The sequence below is a fragment of the Bombina bombina genome, chromosome 1 (assembly GCF_027579735.1).
Source record: "Bombina bombina isolate aBomBom1 chromosome 1, aBomBom1.pri, whole genome shotgun sequence".
Taxonomy (NCBI): Eukaryota; Metazoa; Chordata; class Amphibia; order Anura; family Bombinatoridae; genus Bombina; species Bombina bombina.
The window spans coordinates 133,189,635-133,212,649 of record NC_069499.1 but is presented as its reverse complement, the minus strand read 5'-3'; the positions used below and the strand labels follow the sequence as shown (position 1 = coordinate 133,212,649).

Below are 23,015 nucleotides of genomic sequence, written 5' to 3'. Positions count from 1 at the left end.
TAGCCACTGCTCCAAGGATTTTCACAAAGGTACTTGGGTCCCTTCTAGCGGTTCTAAGACCGAGGGGCATTGCAGTAGTACCTTACTTGGACGACATTCTAATACAAGCGTCGTCCCTGTCAAAAGCAAAGGCTCATACAGACATCGTTCTGGCCTTTCTCAGATCACACGGATGGAAGGTGAACAAGAGTTCCCTTCTTGGGAACAATAATAGATTCCTTAGAAATGAGGATTTTTCTGACAGAGGTCAGAAAGTCAAAACTTCTAAGCACTTGTCAAGTTCTTCATTCTGTTCCACGTCCTTCCATAGCGCAGTGCATGGAAGTAGTAGGGTTGATGGTTGCAGCAATGGACATAGTTCCTTTTGCATGAATTCATCTAAGACCATTACAACTGTGCATGCTCAAACAGTGGAATGGGGACTATACAGACTTGTCTCCAATGATTCAAGTAGATCAGAAGACCAGAGATTCACTCCGTTGGTGGCTGACCCTGGACCATCTATCCCAGGGAATGAGCTTCCGCAGACCAGAGTGGGTCATTGTCACGACCGACGCCAGTCTAGTGGGCTGGGGCGCGGTCTGGGAATCCCTGAAAGCTCAGGGACTATGGTCTCGGGAAGAGTCTCTTCTCCCGATAAACATTCTGGAACTAAGAGCGATCTTCAATGCTCTCAGGGCTTGGCCTCAGCTAGCAAAGGCCAGATTCATAAGATTCCAATCAGACAACATGACGACCGTTGCGTATATCAATCATCAGGGGGGAACAAGGAGTTCCCTGGCGATGAAAGAAGTGACCAAAATAATTCAATGGGCGGAGGATCACTCCTGCCACCTATCTGCGATCCACATCCCAGGTGTGGAAAACTGGGAAGCGGATTATCTGAGTCGTCAGACATTCCATCCGGGGGAGTGGGAACTCCACCCGGAGATCTTTGCCCAACTAACTCAATTATGGGGCATTCCAGACATGGATCTGATGGCGTCTCGTCAGAACTTCAAGGTTTCTTGCTACGGGTCCAGATCCAGGGATCCCAAGGCGACCCTAGTAGATGCACTAGTAGCACCTTGGACCTTCAACCTAGCTTATGTATTTCCACCGTTTCCTCTCATTCCCAGGCTGGTAGCCAGGATCAAACAGGAGAGGGCCTCGGTGATCTTGATAGCTCCTGCATGGCCACGCAGGACTTGGTATGCAGACCTGGTGAATATGTCATCGGTTCCACCATGGAAGCTACCTTTGAGACAGGACCTTCTTGTTCAGGGTCCATTCGAACATCCAAATCTGGTCTCCCTCCAGCTGACGGCTTGGAGATTGAACGCTTGATTCTATCAAAGCGTGGGTTTTCATATTCTGTGATAGATACTCTGGTTCAGGCCAGAAAACCAGTAACTAGAAAGATTTACTATAAAATATGGAAAAGATATATCTGTTGGTGTGAATCCAAAGGATTCCCATGGAATAAGATAAAAATTCCTAAGATTCTCTCCTTTCTACAAGAAGGTTTGGAGAAAGGATTATCTGCAAGTTCTCTAAAGGGACAGATCTCTGCTTTATCTGTCTTACTACACAAAAGACTGGCAGCTGTGCCAGATGTTCAAGCATTTGTTCAGGCTCTGGTTAGGATCAAGCCTGTTTACAGACCTTTGACTCCTCCCTGGAGTCTAAATCTAGTTCTTTCAGTTCTTCAAGGGGTTCCGTTTGAACCTTTACATTCCATAGATATTAAGTTACTATCTTGGAAAGTTTTGTTTTTGGTTGCTATTTCTTCTGCTAGAAGAGTTTCAGAGTTATCTGCTCTGCAGTGTTCTCCGCCCTATCTGGTGTTCCATGCAGATAAGGTGGTTTTGCGTACAAAGCCTGGTTTTCTTCCAAAGGTTGTTTCTAACAAGAATATTAACCAGGAGATAGTTGTACCTTCTTTATGTCCGAATCCAGTTTCAAAGAAGGAACGTTTGTTACACAATTTGGACGTAGTCCGTGCTCTAAAATTCTATTTAGAGGCTACAAAAGATTTCAGACAAACATCTTCTTTGTTTGTTGTCTATTCTGGTAAAAGGAGAGGTCAAAAAGCGACTTCTACCTCTCTTTCCTTTTGGCTTAAAAGCATCATCCGATTGGCTTATGAGACTGCCGGACGGCAGCCTCCTGAAAGAATCACAGCTCACTCCACTAGGGCTGTGGCTTCCACATGGGCCTTCAAGAACGAGGCTTCTGTTGACCAGATATGTAAGGCAGCGACTTGGTCTTCACTGCACACTTTTGCCAAATTTTACAAATTTGATACTTTTGCTTCTTCGGAGGCTATTTTTGGGAGAAAGGTTTTGCAAGCCGTGGTGCCTTCCGTTTAGGTAACCTGATTTGCTCCCTCCCTTCATCCGTGTCCTAAAGCTTTGGTATTGGTTCCCACAAGTAAGGATGACGCCGTGGACCGGACACACCAATGTTGGAGAAAACAGAATTTATGCTTACCTGATCAATTACTTTCTCCAACGGTGTGTCCGGTCCACGGCCCGCCCTGGTTTTTTAATCAGGTCTGATGAATTATTTTCTCTAACTACAGTCACCACGGTACCATATGGTTTCTCCTATATTTTTCCTCCTGTCCGTCGGTCGAATGACTGGGGTGGGCGGAGCCTAGGAGGGACTATATGGCCAGCTTTGCTGGGACTCTCTGCCATTTCCTGTTGGGGAAGAGATATTCCCACAAGTAAGGATGATGCCGTGGACCGGACACACCGTTGGAGAAAGTAATTTATCAGGTAAGCATAAATTCTGTTTTCTTGGTGCTCTTCTCATCAATTTTCCTGGCATTCTTTTAGAATTCCTAGAATTTTATAATTTCTTCAGGATGGTCTGGATAAAGGTTTGTCTGCAAGTTCTTTGAAAGGACAAATTTCTGCTCTTTCTGTGCTGTTTCACAGAAAGATTGCTAATCTTCCTGATATTCATTGTTTTGTACAGGCTTTGGTTCGTATAAAACCTGTCATTAAGTCAATCTCTCCTCCTTGGAGTTTGAATTCGGTTCTGGGGGCTTTACAAGCTCCTCCGTTTGAACCTATGCATTCTTTGGATATTAAATTACTTTCTTGGAAAGTGTTGTTCCTTTTGGCCATCTCTTCTGCTAGAAGAGTTTCAGAGTTATCTGCTCTTTCTTGTGAATCTCCTTTTCTGATTTTTCATCAGGATAAGGCGGTGTTACGGACTTCATTTAAATTTTTACCTAAAGTTGTGAATTCTAACAACATTAGTAGAGAAATTGTGGTTCCTTCATTGTGTCCTAATCCTAAGAATTCTAAGGAGAGATCGCTGCATTCTTTGGATGTAGTTAGAGCTTTGAAATATTATGTTGAAGCTACTAAAGATTTCCGAAAGACTTCTAGTCTATTTGTTATCTTTTCCGGTTCCAGGAAAGGTCAGAAGGCCTCTGCCATTTCTTTGGCGTCTTGGTTAAAATCTTTGATTCATCATGCTTATGTCGAGTCGGGTAAAACTCTGCCTCAAAGGATTAAAGCTCATTCTACTAGGTCAGTTTCTACTTCCTGGGCGTTTAGGAATGAAGCTTCGGTTGATCAGATTTGCAAAGCAGCAACTTGGTCTTCTTTGCATACTTTTACTAAATTCTACCATTTTGATGTGTTTTCTTCTTCTGAAGCAGTTTTTGGTAGAAAAGTACTTCAGGCAACTGTTTCAGTTTGATTCTTCTGCTTATAATTTCATTTTTTTTCATTATAAGATTAAAACTTTATTTTGGGGTGTGGATTATTTTTTCAGCGGAATTGGCTGTCTTTATTTTATCCCTCCCTCTCTAGTGACTCTTGCGTGGAAGTTCCACATCTTGGGTATTTATTATCCCATACGTCACTAGCTCATGGACTCTTGCTAATTACATGAAATAAAACATAATTTATGTAAGAACTTACCTGATAAATTAATATCTTTCATATTAGCAAGAGTCCATGAGGCCCACCCTTTTTTGTGGTGGTTATGATTTTTTTGTATAAAGCACAATTATTCCAATTCCTTATTTTTTATGCTTTCGCACTTTTTTCTTATCACCCCACTTCTTGGCTATTCGTTAAACTGATTTGTGGGTGTGGTGAGGGGTGTATTTATAGGCATTTTGAGGTTTGGGAAATTTTTCCCCTCCTGGTAGGAATGTATATCCCATACGTCACTAGCTCATGGACTCTTGCTAATATGAAAGAAATGAATTTATCAGGTAAGTTCTTACATAAATTATGTTTTCCCTAACAGGGGTCTTTTTCATGGGTTCTCTGTTATCGGTCGTAGAGATTCATCTCCTACCTCCCTTTTCTGATCGACGATATACTTTCAAATTTACCATTACCTCTACTGATAACTGTTTTAGTACTGGTTTGGCTATCTGCTATATGTGGATGGGTGTCTTTTGGGAAGTATGTTTTCATTTACTTAAGACACTCTCAGCTATGGTTTGGCACTTTATGCAAATTATGTAAAGTTCTAAATATATGTATTGTACTTATATTTGCCATGAGTCAGGTTCATGTATTTCCTTCTGCAGACTGTCAGTTTCATATTTGGGAATATGAACACTTAAGAAATTTGTTTCTTACCTGGGGTTAGTCTTTTTCAATTTGACTACTTTTGCATTTGTGGGTATTAGGCCTGCGGGTGCGTCAAATGTTAGACTTTATTGCGTCTTTTTTTTGTCGCGAATTTATTGGCGTGGGAAATTACGTTTTTGACGCAACTTCGTCATTTCCGGCGTCATACGTGACGTTGAGACCTTTCACACGGCGGCGTCATTAGTGACGCAAGTGTGTCATTTCCGGTCATTTTTGGCGCCAAAAAAGTTTTCGTTACGTTGTGCGTCATACTTGGCGCCAATTTTTTCTTCATTATTTCTATACCCCATTGTTGTTTGCCTCCTGCTTTCTTCTCTATCAAGAGGCCTATGCTTTTGCATTTTTTCCCATTCCTGAAACTGTCATTTAAGGAAATAGATAATTTTGCTTTATATGTTGTTTTTTCTCTTACATTGAGCAAGATGTCCCAATCTGATCCTGTCTCTGAAGTTTCTGCTGGAACATTGCTGCCTGACATCGGTTCTACCAAAGTTAAGTGCATTTGTTGTAAACTTGTAGAAATTATTCCACCGAATGTCGTTTGTAATAGTTGTCATGATAAACTTTTACATGCAGATAGTGTCTCTATCAGTAATAGTGCATTGCCAGTTGCAGTTCCTTCAACTTCTAATGTGCATGATATACCTGTAAATTTTAAAGATTTTGTTTCCGAATCTATTATGAAGGCTTTGTCTGCATTTCCACCTTCTAATAAACGTAAAAGGTCTTTTAAAACTTCTCATTTAGCTGATGAAATTTCAAATGACCAACAACATAATAATTCATCCTCTTCTGATGAGGATCTATCTGAAACAGAAGATCCTTCCTCAGATATTGACACTGACAAATCTACTTATTTATTTAAAATAGAGTATATGTGTTCTTTATTAAAAGAAGTGTTAATTACTTTGGATATTGAGGTAACCAGTCCTATTGACGTTCAGTCTAATAAACGTTTAAATGCTGTTTTTAAACCTCCTGTGGTTTCTTCAGGAGTTTTTCCTATTCCTAAGGCTGTTTCTGATATGATTTCCAGGGAATGGAATAAGCCAGGTACTTCCTTTATTCCTTCTTCAAGGTTTAAAAGATTGTATCCTTTGCCAGCAAAATCTATAGAGTTTTGGGAAAAAATCCCCAAAGTTGATGGGGCTATTTCTACTCTTGCTAAACGTACCACTATTCCTATGGAAGATAGCACTTCCTTTAAGGATCCTTTAGATAGGAAGCTTGAATCTTATCTAAGGAAGGCCTATTTATATTCAGGTCATCTTCTCAGACCTGCTATTTCTTTGGGTGATGTTACGGCTGCTTCAACTTTCTGGTTGGAAAATTTAACGCAACATGAATTGGATTCTGACATATCTAGCATTATTCGCCTACTACAACATGCTAATCATTTTATTTGTGATGCCATTTTTGATATTATCAAAATTGATGTTAGATCCATGTCTTTAGCTGTATTAGCTAGAAGAGCTTTGTGGCTTAAATCTTGGAATGCTGATATGACATCTAAATCTAGATTACTATCTCTTTCTCTTCAAGGTAATAATTTATTTGGTTCTCAGTTGGATTCTATTATTTCAACTATCACTGGAGGAAAAGGAGTTTTTTTGCCTCAGGATAAAAAACCTAAGGGTAAATCTAAGGCTTCTAACCGTTTTCGTTCCTTTCGTCAGAATAAGGAACAAAAACTCAATCCTCCTTCCAAGGAATCTGCTTCCAGTTGGAAGCCTTCCTCAAATTGGAATAAATCCAAGCCATTTAGGAAACCAAAGTCTGCCCCTAAGTCCGCATGAAGGTGCGGCCCTCATTCCAGCTCAGCTGGTAGGGGGCAGATTAAGGTTTTTCAAGGATTTTTGGATAAAATCTGTCCAAAATCATTGGATTCAGAGTATTGTCTCTCAAGGGTATCGAATAGGATTCAAAGTAAGACCTCCTGTGAGAAGATTTTTTCTCTCACACATTCCTGTAAATCCAGTAAAAGCTCAGGCTTTTCTGAAGTGTGTTTCAGACCTGGAGTCTTCAGGGGTAATCATGCCAGTTCCTCCTCAGGAACAAGGTTTGTGGTTTTATTCAAACCTATTCATTGTACCAAAGAAAGAAAAAATGTTCAGACCAGTTCTGGATCTGAAAATTTTGAATCGTTATGTAAGAGTACCAACTTTCAAGATGGTGACGATAAGGACTATTCTGCCTTTTGTTCAGCAAGGACATTATATGTCCACAATAGACTTGCAGGATGCATACCTTCATATTCCGATTCATCCAGAACACTATCAGTTTCTGAGATTCTCTTTTCTAGACAAGCATTACCAATTTGTTGCTCTTCCATTTGGCCTAGCAACAGCTCCAAGGATCTTTTCAAAGGTTCTGGGTGCCCTATTATCTGTAATCAGAGAACAGGGTATTGCGGTGTTTCCTTATTTGGACGATATCTTGGTACTAGCTCAGTCTTTACATACTGCAGAATCTCACACGAATCAACTTGTGTTGTTTCTTCGGAAACGTGGTTGGAGGATCAATTTACCAAAAAGTTTCTTGATTCCTCAGACAAGGGTCACCTTTTTAGGCTTCCAGATAGATTCAGTGTCCATGACTCTGTCTCTAACAGACAAGAGACGTTTAAGATTGGTCACAGCATGTCGGCTCCTTCAGTCTCAGTTATTCCCTTCAGTGGCTATGTGCATGGAAGTTTTAGGTCTCATGACTGCAGCATCGGACGCAATCCTCTTTGCTCGTTTTCACATGAGACCTCTACAGCTTTGTATGCTGAATCAATGGTGCAGGGATTATACAAGGATATCACAATTAATATCCTTGAATCCCAATGTACGACACTCTCTGACATGGTGGATAGATCACCATCGTTTAGTTCAAGGGGCTTCTTTTGTTTGCCCAACCTGGACTGTGATCACAACAGATGCGAGTCTTTCAGGTTTGGGAGCTGTTTGGGTGTCTCTGATAGCACAAGGGGTTTGGAAATCTCAAGAGGCGAGATTACCAATAAATATTTTAGAACTCCGTGCAATTTTCAGGGCTCTTCAGTTTTGGCCTCTACTAAAGAGAGAACCGTTCATTTGTTTTCAGACCGACAATATCACAACTGTGGCTTATGTCAATCATCAGGGTGGGACTCACTGTCCCCAAGCTATGAAAGAAGTATCTCGGATACTTGCTTGGGCGGAATCCAGCTCATGTCTAATCTCTGCGGTGCATATCCCAGGTGTAGGCAATTGGGAGGCGGATTATCTCAGCCACCAGACTTTACATCCAGGGGAGTGGTCTCTCCATCCAGATGTGTTTTCTCAGATTGTTCAAATGTGGGGGCTTCCAGAGATAGATCTCATGGCCTCTCATCTAAACAAGAAACTTCCCAGATACCTGTCCAGGTCCAGGGATGTTCAGGCGGAAGCAGTGGATGCGCTGACACTTCCTTGGTGTTATCAACCTGCTTACATCTTCCCGCCTCTAGTTCTCATTCCAAGAGTGATTTCCAAAATCATCATGGAACAGTCTTTTGTGTTGCTGGTGGCTCCAGCATGGCCACACAGGTTTTGGTATGCGGATCTGGTTCGGATGTCCAATTGCCCGCCTTGGCCACTTCCGTTACGGCCGGACCTACTATCTCAAGGTCCGTTTTTCCATCAGGATCTCAAATCATTAAATTTGAAGGTATGGAAATTGAACGCTTAGTTCTAAGTCAGAGAGGTTTCTCTTATTCAGTGATTAATACTATGTTACAAGCTCGTAAATCCGTCTCTAGAAAGATTTATTATAAAGTTTGGAAGACTTATTTCATGGTGTTCTTCTCATAATTTCTCCTGGCATTCTTTTAGAATTCCTAGAATTTTGCAGTTTCTTCAGGATGGTCTGGATAAGGGTTTGTCTGCAAGTTCCTTGAAAGGACAACTCTCCGCTCTTTCTGTTTTATTTCACAGAAAAATTGCTATACTTCCTGATATACACTGTTTTGTACAGGCTTTAGTTCGTATTAAGCCTGTCATTAAGTCAATTTCTCCTCCTTGGAGTCTTAATTTGGTTCTGAGGGCTTTACAGGCTCCTCCATTTGAGCCTATGCATTCTTTGGACATTAAACTACTTTCTTGGAAAGTGTTGTTCCTTTTGGCTATCTCTTCTGCTAGAAGAGTTTCTGAGCTATCTGATCTTTCTTGTGAGTCTCCTTTTCTGATTTTTCATCAGGATAAGGCAGTTTTGCAGACTTCTTTTCAATTTTTACCTAAGGTTGTGAATTCTATCAACATTAGTTGAGAAATTGTTGTCCCTTCTTTATGTCCTAATCCTAAGAATTCTTTGGAGAAATCCTTACATTCTTTGGATGTGGTAAGAGCTTTGAAATATTATGTGGAAGCTACTAAAGATTTAAGGAAGACTTCCAGTCTATTTGTTTTATTTTCTGGTCCTAGGAAAGGTCAGAAGGCTTCTGCTATTTCCTTGGCTTCTTGGTTGAAACTTTTGATTCATCAAGCTTATTTGGAGTCGGGTCAAACCCCGCCTCAGAGAATTACAGCTCATTCTACTAGATCAGTCTCTACTTCATGGGCTTTTAAGAATGAAGCTTCAGTTGATCAGATTTGCAAAGCAGCCACTTGTCTTCTTTGCATACATTTATTAAATTTTACCATTTTGATGTATTTGCTTCTTCGGAAGCAGTTTTTGGTAGAAAAGTTCTTCAGGCAGCTGTTTCAGTTTGATTCTTCTGCTTTTTGATTTAAGTTTTTTTCTTTCAAAAGTGAAAATAACTTATTTTTGGGTTGTGGATTATTTTGTCAGCGGAATATGGCTGTTTTTTGTTTTATTCCCTCCCTCTCTAGTGACTCTTGAGTGGAAGACTCCACATCTTGGGTATTGATATCCCATATGTCACTAGCTCATGGACTCTTGCCAATTACATGAAAGAAAACATAATTTATGCAAGAACTTACCTGATAAATTCACTTCTTTCATATTGGCAAGAGTCCATGAGGCCCACACTTTTTATGGTGGTTATGATTTCTCCAACATAGGTGTGTCCGGTCCACGGCGTCATCCTTACTTGTGGGATATTCTCTTCCCCAACAGGAAATGGCAAAGAGCCCAGCAAAGCTGGTCACATGATCCCTCCTAGGCTCCGCCTACCCCAGTCATTCTCTTTGCCGTTGTACAGGCAACATCTCCACAGAGATGGCTTAGAGTTTTTTAGTGTTTAACTGTAGTTTTTATTATTCAATCAAGAGTTTGTTATTTTGAAATAGTGCTGGTATGTACTATTTACTCAGAAACAGAAAAGAGATGAAGATTTCTGTTTGTATGAGGAAAATGATTTTAGCAACCGTCACTAAAATCCATGGCTGTTCCACACAGGACTGTTGAGAGCAATTAACTTCAGTTGGGGGAACAGTGAGCAGTCTCTTGCTGCTTGAGGTATGACACATTCTAACAAGACGATGTAATGCTGGAAGCTGTCATTTTCCCTATGGGATCCGGTAAGCCATGTTTATTAAGATCGTAAATAAGGGCTTCACAAGGGCTTATTAAGACTGTAGACTTTTTCTGGGCTAAATCGATTCATTATTAACACATATTTAGCCTTGAGGAATCATTTATTCTGGGTATTTTGATATAATAATATCGGCAGGCACTGTTTTAGACACCTTATTCTTTAGGGGCTTTCCCAAATCATAGGCAGAGCCTCATTTTCGCGCCGGTGTTGCGCACTTGTTTTTGAGAGGCATGACATGCAGTCGCATGTGAGAGGAGCTCTGATACTTAGAAAAGACTTTCTGAAGGCGTCATTTGGTATCGTATTCCCCTTTGGGCTTGGTTGGGTCTCAGCAAAGCAGATACCAGGGACTGTAAAGGGGTTAAAGTTAAAAACGGCTCCGGTTCCGTTATTTTAAGGGTTAAAGCTTCCAAATTTGGTGTGCAATACTTTTAAGGCTTTAAGACACTGTGGTGAAAATTTGGTGAATTTTGAACAATTCCTTCATGTTTTTTCGCAATTGCAGTAATAAAGTGTGTTCAGTTTAAAATTTAAAGTGACAGTAACGGTTTTATTTTAAAACGTTTTTTGTACTTTGTTATCAAGTTTATGCCTGTTTAACATGTCTGAACTACCAGATAGACTGTGTTCTGAATGTGGGGAAGCCAGAATTCCTATTCATTTAAATAAATGTGATTTATGTGACAATGACAATGATGCCCAAGATGATTCCTCAAGTGAGGGGAGTAAGCATGGTACTGCATCATTCCCTCCTTCGTCTACACGAGTCTTGCCCACTCAGGAGGCCCCTAGTACATCTAGCGCGCCAATACTCCTTACTATGCAACAATTAACGGCTGTAATGGATAATTCTGTCAAAAACATTTTAGCCAAAATGAACACTTATCAGCGTAAGCGCGACTGCTCTGTTTTAGATACTGAAGAGCATGACGACGCTGATAATAATGGTTCTGAAGGGCCCCTAACCCAGTCTGATGGGGCCAGGGAGGTTTTGTCTGAGGGAGAAATTACTGATTCAGGGAACATTTCTCAACAAGCTGAACCTGATGTGATTACGTTTAAATTTAAGTTGGAACATCTCCGCATTCTGCTTAAGGAGGTATTATCCACTCTGGATGATTGTGACAAGTTGGTCATCCCAGAGAAACTATGTAAAATGGACAAGTTCCTAGAGGTCCCGGGGCTCCCAGAAGCTTTTCCTATACCCAAACGGGTGGCGGACATTGTTCATAAAGAATGGGAAAGGCCCGGTATTCCTTTCGTCCCTCCCCCCATATTTAAAAAATTGTTTCCTATGGTCGACCCCAGAAAGGACTTATGGCAGACAGTCCCCAAGGTCGAGGGAACGGTTTCCACTTTAAACAAACGCACCACTATACCCATAGAGGATAGTTGTGCTTTCAAAGATCCTATGGATAAAAAATTAGAAGGTTTGCTTAAAAAGATGTTTGTTCAGCAGGGTTACCTTCTACAACCAATTTCATGCATTGTCCCTGTAGCTACAGCCGCATGTTTCTGGTTCGATGAGCTGATAAAGGCGGTCGATAGTGATTCTCCTCCTTATGAGGAGATTATGGACAGAATCAATGCTCTCAAATTGGCTAATTCTTTCACCCTAGACGCCACTTTGCAATTGGCTAGGTTAGCGGCTAAGAATTCTGGGTTTGCTATTGTGGCGCGCAGAGCGCTTTGGTTGAAATCTTGGTCAGCTGATGCGTCTTCCAAGAACAAGCTACTTAACATTCCTTTCAAGGGGAAAACGCTGTTTGGCCCTGACTTGAAAGAGATTATCTCTGATATCACTGGGGGTAAGGGCCACGCCCTTCCTCAGGATCGGCCTTTCAAGGCAAAAAATAAACCTAATTTTCGTCCCTTTCGTAGAAATGGACCAGCCCAAAGTGCTACGTCCTCTAAGCAAGAGGGTAATACTTCTCAAGCCAAGCCAGCTTGGAGACCAATGCAAGGCTGGAACAAGGGAAAGCAGGCCAAGAAACCTGCCACTGCTACCAAGACAGCATGAATTCAAGGGGCTTCCCCCAAGGGGGAGGTTCCACAGGTCTCAGTTGTCTTCAGACCACATAAAAAGACAGGCATTCTTACATTGTGTAGAAGACCTGTTAAAAATGGGAGTGATTCATCCTGTTCCATTAAGAGAACAAGGGATGGGGTTCTACTCCAATCTGTTCATAGTTCCCAAAAAAGAGGGAACGTTCAGACCAATCTTAGATCTCAAGATCTTAAACAAGTTTCTCAAGGTTCCATCGTTCAAGATGGAAACCATTCGAACTATTCTTCCTTCCATCCAGGAAGGTCAATTCATGACCACAGTGGATTTAAAGGATGCGTATCTACATATTCCTATCCACAAGGAACATCATCGGTTCCTAAGGTTCGCATTCCTGGACAAGCATTACCAGTTCGTGGCGCTTCCTTTCGGATTAGCCACTGCTCCAAGGATTTTCACAAAGGTACTAGGGTCCCTTCTAGCTGTGCTAAGACCAAGGGGCATTGCTGTAGTACCTTACTTGGACGACATTCTGATTCAAGCGTCGTCCCTTCCTCAAGCAAAGGCTCACACGGACATTGTCCTGGCCTTTCTCAGATCTCACGGATGGAAAGTGAACGTGGAAAAGAGTTCTCTATCTCCGTCAACAAGGGTTCCCTTCTTGGGAACAATAATAGACTCCTTAGAAATGAGGATTTTTCTGACAGAGGCCAGAAAAACGAAACTTCTAGACTCTTGTCGGATACTTCATTCCGTTCCTCTTCCTTCCATAGCGCAGTGCATGGAAGTGATCGGTTTGATGGTAGCGGCAATGGACATAGTTCCTTTTGCGCGCATTCATCTAAGACCATTACAACTATGCATGCTCAGTCAGTGGAATGGGGACTATACAGACTTGTCTCCGAAGATACAAGTAAATCAGAGGACCAGAGACTCACTCCGTTGGTGGCTGTCCCTGGACAACCTGTCACAAGGGATGACATTCCGCAGACCGGAGTGGGTCATCGTCACGACCGACGCCAGTCTGATGGGCTGGGGCGCGGTCTGGGGATCCCTGAAAGCTCAGGGTCTTTGGTCTCGGGAAGAATCTCTTCTACCGATAAATATTCTGGAACTGAGAGCGATATTCAATGCTCTCAAGGCTTGGCCTCAGCTAGCGAGGGCCAAGTTCATACGGTTTCAATCAGACAACATGACAACTGTTGCGTACATCAACCATCAGGGGGGAACAAGGAGTTCCCTAGCGATGGAAGAAGTGACCAAAATCATTCTATGGGCGGAGTCTCACTCCTGCCACCTGTCTGCTATCCACATCCCAGGAGTGGAAAATTGGGAAGCGGATTTTCTGAGTCGTCAGACATTGCATCCGGGGGAGTGGGAACTCCATCCGGAAATCTTTGCCCAAGTCACTCAGCTGTGGGGCATTCCAGACATGGATCTGATGGCCTCTCGTCAGAACTTCAAAGTTCCTTGCTACGGGTCCAGATCCAGGGATCCCAAGGCGGCTCTAGTGGATGCACTAGTAGCACCTTGGACCTTCAAACTAGCTTATGTGTTCCCGCCGTTTCCTCTCATCCCCAGGCTGGTAGCCAGGATCAATCAGGAGAGGGCGTCGGTGATCTTGATAGCTCCTGCGTGGCCACGCAGGACTTGGTATGCAGATCTGGTGAATATGTCATCGGCTCCACCTTGGAAGCTACCTTTGAGACGAGACCTTCTTGTTCAGGGTCCGTTCGAACATCCGAATCTGGTTTCACTCCAGCTGACTGCTTGGAGATTGAACGCTTGATCTTATCGAAGCGAGGGTTCTCAGATTCTGTTATCGATACTCTTGTTCAGGCCAGAAAGCCTGTAACTAGAAAGATTTACCACAAAATTTGGAAAAAATATATCTGTTGGTGTGAATCTAAAGGATTCCCTTGGGACAAGGTTAAGATTCCTAAGATTCTATCCTTCCTTCAAGAAGGATTGGAAAAAGGATTATCTGCTAGTTCCCTGAAGGGACAGATTTCTGCCTTGTCTGTGTTACTTCACAAAAAGCTGGCAGCTGTGCCAGATGTTCAAGCCTTTGTTCAGGCTCTGGTTAGAATTAAGCCTGTTTACAAACCTTTGACTCCTCCTTGGAGTCTCAACTTAGTTCTTTCAGTTCTTCAGGGGGTTCCGTTTGAACCCTTACATTCCGTTGATATTAAGTTATTATCTTGGAAAGTTTTGTTTTTAGTTGCAATTTCTTCTGCTAGAAGAGTTCAGAATTATCTGCTCTGCAGTGTTCTCCTCCTTATCTGGTGTTCCATGCAGATAAGGTGGTTTTACGTACTAAACCTGGTTTTCTTCCAAAAGTTGTTTCTAACAAAAACATTAACCAGGAGATTATCGTACCTTCTCTGTGTCCGAAACCAGTTTCAAAGAAGGAACGTTTGTTGCACAATTTGGATGTTGTTCGCGCTCTAAAATTCTATTTAGATGCTACAAAGGATTTTAGACAAACATCTTCCTTGTTTGTTGTTTATTCCGGTAAAAGGAGAGGTCAAAAAGCAACTTCTACCTCTCTCTCTTTTTGGATTAAAAGCATCATCAGATTGGCTTACGAGACTGCCGGACGGCAGCCTCCCGAAAGAATCACGGCTCATTCCACTAGGGCTGTGGCTTCCACATGGGCCTTCAAGAACGAGGCTTCTGTGGATCAGATATGTAGGGCAGCGACTTGGTCTTCACTGCACACTTTTACCAAATTTTACAAGTTTGATACTTTTGCTTCTTCTGAGGCTATTTTTGGGAGAAAGGTTTTGCAAGCCGTGGTGCCTTCCATTTAGGTGACCTGATTTGCTCCCTCCCTTCATCCGTGTCCTAAAGCTTTGGTATTGGTTCCCACAAGTAAGGATGACGCCGTGGACCGGACACACCTATGTTGGAGAAAACAGAATTTATGTTTACCTGATAAATTACTTTCTCCAACGGTGTGTCCGGTCCACGGCCCGCCCTGGTTTTTTTAATCAGGTCTGATAATTTATTTTCTTTAACTACAGTCACCACGGTACCATATGGTTTCTCCTATGCAAATATTCCTCCTTAACGTCGGTCGAATGACTGGGGTAGGCGGAGCCTAGGAGGGATCATGTGACCAGCTTTGCTGGGCTCTTTGCCATTTCCTGTTGGGGAAGAGAATATCCCACAAGTAAGGATGACGCCGTGGACCGGACACACCGTTGGAGAAAGTAATTTATCAGGTAAACATAAATTCTGTTTTTTTGTATAAAGCACAATTATTTCCAAATTTCCTTTGTTGATGCTTTCTACTCCTTTCTTATCACCCCACTTCTTGGCTATTCGTTAAAGTGAATTGTGGGTGTGGTGAGGGGTGTATTTATAGGCATTTTGAGGTTTGGGAAACTTTGCCCCTCCTGGTAGGATTGTATATCCCATATGTCACTAGCTCATGGACTCTTGCCAATATGAAAGAAATGAATTTATCAGGTAAGTTCTTACATAAATTATGTTTTCTTTCATGTAATTAGCAAGAGTCCATGAGCTAGTGACGTATGGGATATATATTCCTACCAGGAGGGGCAAAGTTTCCCAAACCTTAAAATGCCTATAAATACACCCCTCACCACACCCACAATTCAGTTTTACAAACTTTGCCTCCTATGGAGGTGGTGAAGTAAGTTTGTGCTAGATTCTACGTTGATATGCGCTCCGCAGCAAGTTGGGGCCCGGTTTTCCTCTCAGCGTGCAGTGAATGTCAGAGGGATGTGAGGAGAGTATTGCCTATTTGAATTCAATGATCTCCTTCTACGGGGTCTATTTCATAGGTTCTCTGTTATCGGTCGTGGAGATTCATCTCTTACCTCCCTTTTCAGATCGACGATATACTCTTATATATATATATATACCATTACCTCTGCTGATTTTCGTTTCAGTACTGGTTTGGCTTTCTACAAACATGTAGATGAGTGTCCTGGGGTAAGTAAGTCTTATTTTCTGTGACACTCTAAAGCTATGGTTGGGCACTTTTTTATAAAGTTCTAAATATATGTATTCAAACATTTATTTGCCTTGACTCAGGATGTTCAACATTCCTTTTTTTCAGACAGTCAGTTTCATATTTGGGATAATGCATTTGAACCAATCATTTTTTTCTTACCTTAAAAAATTTGACTTTTTCCCTGTGGGCTGTTAGGCTCGCGGGGGCTGAAAATGCTTAATTTTATTGCGTCATTCTTGGCGCGGACTTTTTTGGCGCAAAAAATCTTTTCTGTTTCCGGCGTCATACGTGTCGCCGGAAGTTGCGTCATTTTTTTGACGTTCTTTTGCACCAAAAATGTTGGCGTTTCGGATGTGGCGTCATTTTTGGCGCCAAAAGCATTTAGGCGCCAAATAATGTGGGCGTCTTATTTGGCGCTAAAAAAATATGGGCGTCGCTTTTGTCTCCACATTATTTAAGTCTCATTATTTATTGCTTCTGGTTGCTAGAAGCTTGTTCACTGGCATTTTTTTCCCATTCCTGAAACTGTCATTTAAGGAATTTGATCAATTTTGCTTTATATGTTGTTTTTTCTATTACATATTGCAAGATGTTCCACGTTGCAACTGAGTCAGAAGATACTTCAGGAAAATCACTGCCCGGTGCTGGAGCTACCAAGCTAAGTGTATCTGCTATAAATTTTTGGTATCTGTTTCTCCAGCTGTTGTTTGTATTGCATGTCATGTCAAACTTATTAATGCAGATAAAATTTCCTTTAGTACTGTTACATTACCTGTTGCTGTTCCGTCAACATCTAATTTTCAGAGTGTTCCTGATAACATAAGAGATTTTATTTTTTAAAATCCATTAAGAAGGCTGTGTCTGTTATTTCTCCTTCTAGTTTACATAAAAGTCTTTTAAACTTCTCTTTTTTCAGATGAATTTTTAAATGAACATCATCATTCTGATACTGATAATGGTTCTTCTGGTTCAGAGGTTTCTGTCTCAGAGGTTGATGCTGATAAATCTTTGTATTTGTTCAAGATGGAATTTATTCGTTCTTTATTTAAAGAAGTATTAATTGCATTAGAAATAGAGGATTCTGGTCCTCTTGATACTAAATCTAAACGTTTAAATAAGGTTTTTAAATCTCCTGTAGTTATTCCAGAAGTGTTTAATCTCCCTGATGCTATTTCTGAAGTAATTTCCAGGGAATGGAATCATTTGGGTAATTCTTTTACTCCTTCTAAATGTTTAAGCAATTATATCCTGTGCCATCTGACAGATTAGAGTTTTTTGGGACAAAATCCCTAAGGTTATGGGGCTGTCTCTACTCCTGCTAAATGTACTACTATTCCTACGGCAGATAGTACTTCATTTAAGGATCCTTTAGATAGGAAAATTGAATCCTTTCTAAGAAAAGATTACTTATGTTCAGGTAATCTTTTTAGACCTTCTTTATTTTTAGCGGATGTTGCTGCAGCTTCAACTTTTTGGTTAGAAGCTTTAGCGCAACAAGTAACAGATCATAATTTTATAGCATTATTATTATTCTATAACATGCTAATAATTTTATTGGTGATACCATCTTTTGATATCATTAGAGTTGATGTCAGGTATATGTCTCTAGCTATTTTAGCTAGAAAAGCTTTATGGATTAAACTTGGAATGCTGATATGTCTTCTAAGTCAACTTTGCTTTCCCTTTCTTTCCAGGGTAATAAATTATTATCTCAACTGTTTCTGGAAGGAAGGGAACTTTTTTACCAAAGGATAAAAAATCTAAGGTAAATTTAGGTCTAATAATCATTTTCGTTGCTTTCCTCACAACAAGGAACAAAAGCCTGATCCTTCATCCTCAGGAGCGGTATCAGTTTGGAAACTATTTCTAGTTTGGAATATATCCAAGCCTTATAGAAACCTAAAGCCAGCTCCTAAGTACCCATGAAGGTGCGGCCCTTATTCCAGCTCAGCTGGTATGGGGCAGATTACGTTTTCTTCAAAGAAATTTGGATCAATTCCGTTCTCAATCTCTGGTTTCAGAACATTGTTTCAGAAAGGTACAGAATTGGCTTCAAGTTAAATCCTCCTGCTAAGAGATTTTTTTCTTTCCCGTGTCCCAGTTAACACAGCAAAGGCTCAGCATTTCTGAAATGTGTTTCAGATCTAGAGTTGGCTGGAGTAATTATGCCAGTTCCAGTTCTGGAACAGGGGCTGGGGTTTTATTTTATCTCTTCATTGTACCAAAGAAGGTCAATTCCTTCAGACCAGTTCCGGATCTATCAATATTGAATCGTTATGTAAGGATACCAACATTCAAGATGGTTACTGTAGGACTATCCTGCCTTTTGTTTAGCAAGGACATTATATGTCTACAATAGATTTACAGGATGTGTATCTGCATATTCCGATTCATCCAGATCACTTTTAGTGTCTGAGATTCTCTTTTTAGACAAGCATTACCAGTTTTGTGGCTCTACCGTTTGGCCTAGCCTCAGTTCCAAGAATTTTTTTCAAAGGTTCTCGGTGCCCTTCTTTCTTTAATCAGAGAACAGGGTTTTGGTATTTCGTTATTTGGACGATATCTTGGTACTTGCTCAGTCTTCTCATTTTCAAAGAATCTCATACGAATCGACTTGTGTTGTTTCTTCAAGTTCATGGTTGGAGGATCAATTTACCAATCAGTTCATTGATTCCTCAGACAAGGGTAACCTTTTTAGGTTTCTAGATAGATTCAGTGTCTATGACTCTGTCCTTGTCAGACAAGAGAAGTTTAACATTGATATCAGCTTGTCAAAACCTTCAGTCACAATCATTCCCTTTGGTAGCCTTATGCATGGAAATTTTAGGTCTTAGGACTGCCGCATCAGATGCGATCTCCTTTGCTCGTTTTCACATGCGACCTCTTCAGCTCTGTATGCTGAACCAATGGTGCAGGGATTACTCAAAGATATCTCAATATCTTTAAACCGATTATACGACACTCTCTGACATGGTGGACAGATCACCATCGTTTAGTTCAGGGGGCTTCTTTGTTCTTCCGACCTAGACTATAATCTCAACAGATGCAAGTCTTACAGGTTGGGGAGCTGTGTGGGGGTATCTGACGGCACAAGGGGTTTGGGAATCTCAGGAGGTGAGATTTCCGATCAATATTTTGGAACTCCGTGCAATTTTCAGAGCTCTTCAGTCTTGGTCTCTTCTGAAGAGAGAGTTGTTCATTTGTTTTCAGATAGACAATGTCACAACTGTGGCATACATCAATCATCAAGGAGGGACTCACAGTCCTCTGGCTATGAAAGAAGTATCTCGAATTTTGGTTTGGGCGGAATCCAGCTCCTGTCTAATCTCTGCGGTTCATATCCCAGGTATGGACAATTGGAAAGCGGATTATCTCAGTCGCCAAACGTTGCACCTGGGCGAATGGTCTCTTCACCCAGAGGTATTTCCTCAGATTGTTCAAATGTGGGAACTCCCAGAAATAGATCTGATGGCTTCTCATCTAAACAAGAAACTTCCCTGGTATCTGTCCGGATCCCGGGATCCTCGGGCGGAGGCAGTGGATGCATCATCTCTTCCTTACAAGTGTCATCCTGCCTATATCTTTCCGCCTCTAGTTCTTCTTCCAAGGGTATTCTCCAATATTCTAAAGGAATGCTCGTTTGTCCTGCTGGTAGCTCCAGCATGGCCTCACAGGTTTTGGTATGCGGATCTTGTCCGGATGGCCTCTTGCAAGCTGTGGACTCTTCCGTTAAGACCAGTCTTTCTGTCTCAAGGTTCTTTTTTCCATCAGGATCTCAATACCTTAATTTTAAGGTATGGAGTTTGAACGCTTGATTCTTGGTCAAAGAGGTTTCTCTGACTCTGTGATTGATACTATGTGACAGGCTCGTAAATATGTATCTAGAGAGATATATTATAGAGTCTGGAAGACTTATATTTCTTAGTGTCTTTCTCATCTTTTTTCTTGGCATTCTTTTTGAATACCGAGAATTTTACAGTTTCTTCAGGATGGTTTAGATAAAGGTTTGTCCGCAAGTTCCTTGAAAGACAAATCTCTGCTCTTTCTGTTCTTTTTCACAGAAGGATTGCTAATCTTCCTGATATTCATTGTTTTGTACAACCTTTGGTTCGTATAAAACCTGTCATTAAGTCAATTTCTCCTCCTTGGAGTTTGAATTTGGTTCTGGGGGCTCTTCAAGCTCCTCCTTTTGAACCCATGCATTCTTTGGTCGTTATATTACTTTCTTGGAAAGTTTTGTTTCTTTTGGCCATCTCTTCTGCCAGAAGAGTCTCTGAATTATCTACTCTTTTTTGTGAGTCTCCTTTTCTGATTTTGCATCAGGATAAGGCGGTGCTGCGAACTTCTTTTGAATTTTTTACCTAAGGTTGTGAATTCTAACAACATTAGTAGAGAAATTGTGGTTCCTTCATTATGTCCTAATCCTATGAATTCTAAGGAGAAATCATTGCATTCTTTGGATGCTGTTAGAGCTTTGTAATATTATGTTGAAGCTACTAAGTCTTTCCGAAAGACTTCTAGTCTATTTGTCATCTTTTCCGGTTCTAGAAAAGGCCAGAAAGCTTCTGCCATTTCTTTGGCATCTTGGTTGAAATCTTTATTTCATCATGCCTATGTTGAGTCGGGTAACACTCCTCCTCAAAGGATTACAGCTCATTCTACTAGGTCAGTTTCTACTTCCTGGGCGTTTAGGAATGAAGCTTCGGTTGATCAGATTTGCAAAGCAGCAACTTGGTCCTCTTTGCATACTTTTACTAAATTCTACCATTTTGATGTGTTTTCTTCTTCTGAAGCAGTTTTTGGTAGAAACGTATTTCAGGCAGTGGTTTCAGTTTGAATCTTCTGCTTATGTTTTTTCATTAACATTTTATTCTGGGTGTGGATTATTTTCAGCAGGAATTGGCTGTCTTTATTTTATCCCTCCCTCTCTAGTGACTCTTGCGTGGAAAGATCCACATCTTGGGTAATCATTATCCCATACGTCACTAGCTCATGGACTCTTGCTAATTACATGAAAGAAAACATAATTTATGTAAGAACTTACCTGATAAATTCATTTCTTTCATATTAGCAAGAGTCCATGAGGCCCGCCCTTTTTTGTGGTGGTTTTGATTTTTTTGTATAAAGCACAATTATTCCAATTCCTTATTTTATATGCATTCACACTTTTTTCTTATCACCCCACTTCTTGGCTATTCGTTAAACTGAATTGTGGGTGTGGTGAGGGGTGTATTTATAGGCATTTTGAGGTTTGGGAAACTTTGCCCCTCCTGGTAGGAATGTATATCCCATACGTCACTAGCTCATGGACTCTTGCTAATATGAAAGAAATGAATTTATCAGGTAAGTTCTTACATAAATTATGTTTTTTTAGATTATTTTTTTTTCCATTAAATAAAGTGTTTTCAAGACTTTTTGTGGTTATTACTAGCCTGTTCAACATGTCTGACATTGAGGAAAGTCAATGCTCTATGTGTGTTTAGAAGCCATTGTGGAACCCCCACTTAAAATGTGTCCCTCATGTACTGAAAGGTCCTTACATTGCAAAGAACATATTTTAGGTGATAAAAGTATGTCTAAGGATGATTCCCAGTCTGAAGAGAATCAGGTTATGCCATCCAATTCTCCCCAAGTGTCACAACCATTAACGCCCACTCAAGCGACGCCAAGTACTTCTAGTGCGTCTAATTCTTTTGCCCTGCAAGATATGGCTGCAGTTATGTCTATTACCCTTACAGAGGTATTATCTAAACTGCCAGGTTTACAGGGTAAGCGCATTAGGTCCGGTATTAGAGTAAATGCTGAGCCCTCTGATGCTTTATTGGCCTTCTCCGATGTACCCTCACAGTGTTCTGAGTTGGGGGTAGGGGAATTGCTGTCTGAGGGAGAGCTTTCAGACTCAGGAAATGTGTTCCCTCAAACAGACTCAGACGTGGCGGTCTTTAAATTTAAGCTTGAACACCTCCGCCTGTTACTCCGGGAGGTTTTAGCGATTCTGGATGATTGTGACCCTATTGTAATACCACCAGAGAAATTGTGTAAAATGGATAAATATCTAGAGGTTCCTACTTACACTAATGTTTTCCAGTCCCTAAAAGGATTTCGGACATTGTTACTAAGGAATGGGACAGACCAGGCATTCTGTTCTCTCCCCCTTCTACTTTTAAGAAAATGTTTCCCATATCTGACACCATTTGGGATTCCTGGCAGACGGTCCCTAAGGTGGAGGGAGCTATTTCTACCCTGGCTAAGCGTACAACTATACCTATTGAGGACAGTTGTGCTTTCAAAGATCCTATGGATAAAAAAAAAGGGTCTTTTAAAGAAATTGTTTATTCATCAGGGTTTTCTTCTACAACCTATAGTGTGCATTGGTTTGAGGCTCTACAGGGGTCTCTTAAGGTTGAGACCACGTTAGATCATATTTTGGATAGAATTAAGGCTCTCAAGCTAGCTAATTCTTTTATTACCGATGCCGCTTTTCAGATGGCTAAATTAGTGGGGAAAAATGCAGGCTTTGCCATTTTAGCGCGTAGAGCGTTATGGCTTAAGTCTTGGTCTGCTGATGTGTCATCAAAATTTAAGCTTTTGGCTATCTCTTTTAAAGGTAACACCCTATTCGGGCCTGAACTAAAGGAAATCATTTCCGACATTACTGGAGGTAAAGGTCATGCCCTTCCTCAGGACAAGAGTGTTAAGATGAGGGCTAAACAGAATAATTTTCATTCCTTTCGAAACTTTAAAGGTGGACCCTCTACTTCCTCCTCCGTTACTAAGCAGGAGGGGAATCTTACACAATTCAATGCAGTCTGGAGACCTAACCAGACCTGGAATAAAGGTAAACGGGCTAAGAAGCCCGCTGCTGCTACCAAGACAACATGAAGGGGTGTCCGGGACCGGATTTAGTAGGGGGCA

General features: G+C 41.1%; 1 protein-coding gene across 1 annotated transcript in view; it reads left to right on the top strand.

Annotated features, from left to right (window-relative positions):
- WDHD1 (WD repeat and HMG-box DNA binding protein 1) overlaps positions 1-23,015 on the top strand; it is a 463,259-nt gene that overhangs the window by 136,560 nt on the left and 303,684 nt on the right. The window lies entirely within an intron of this gene.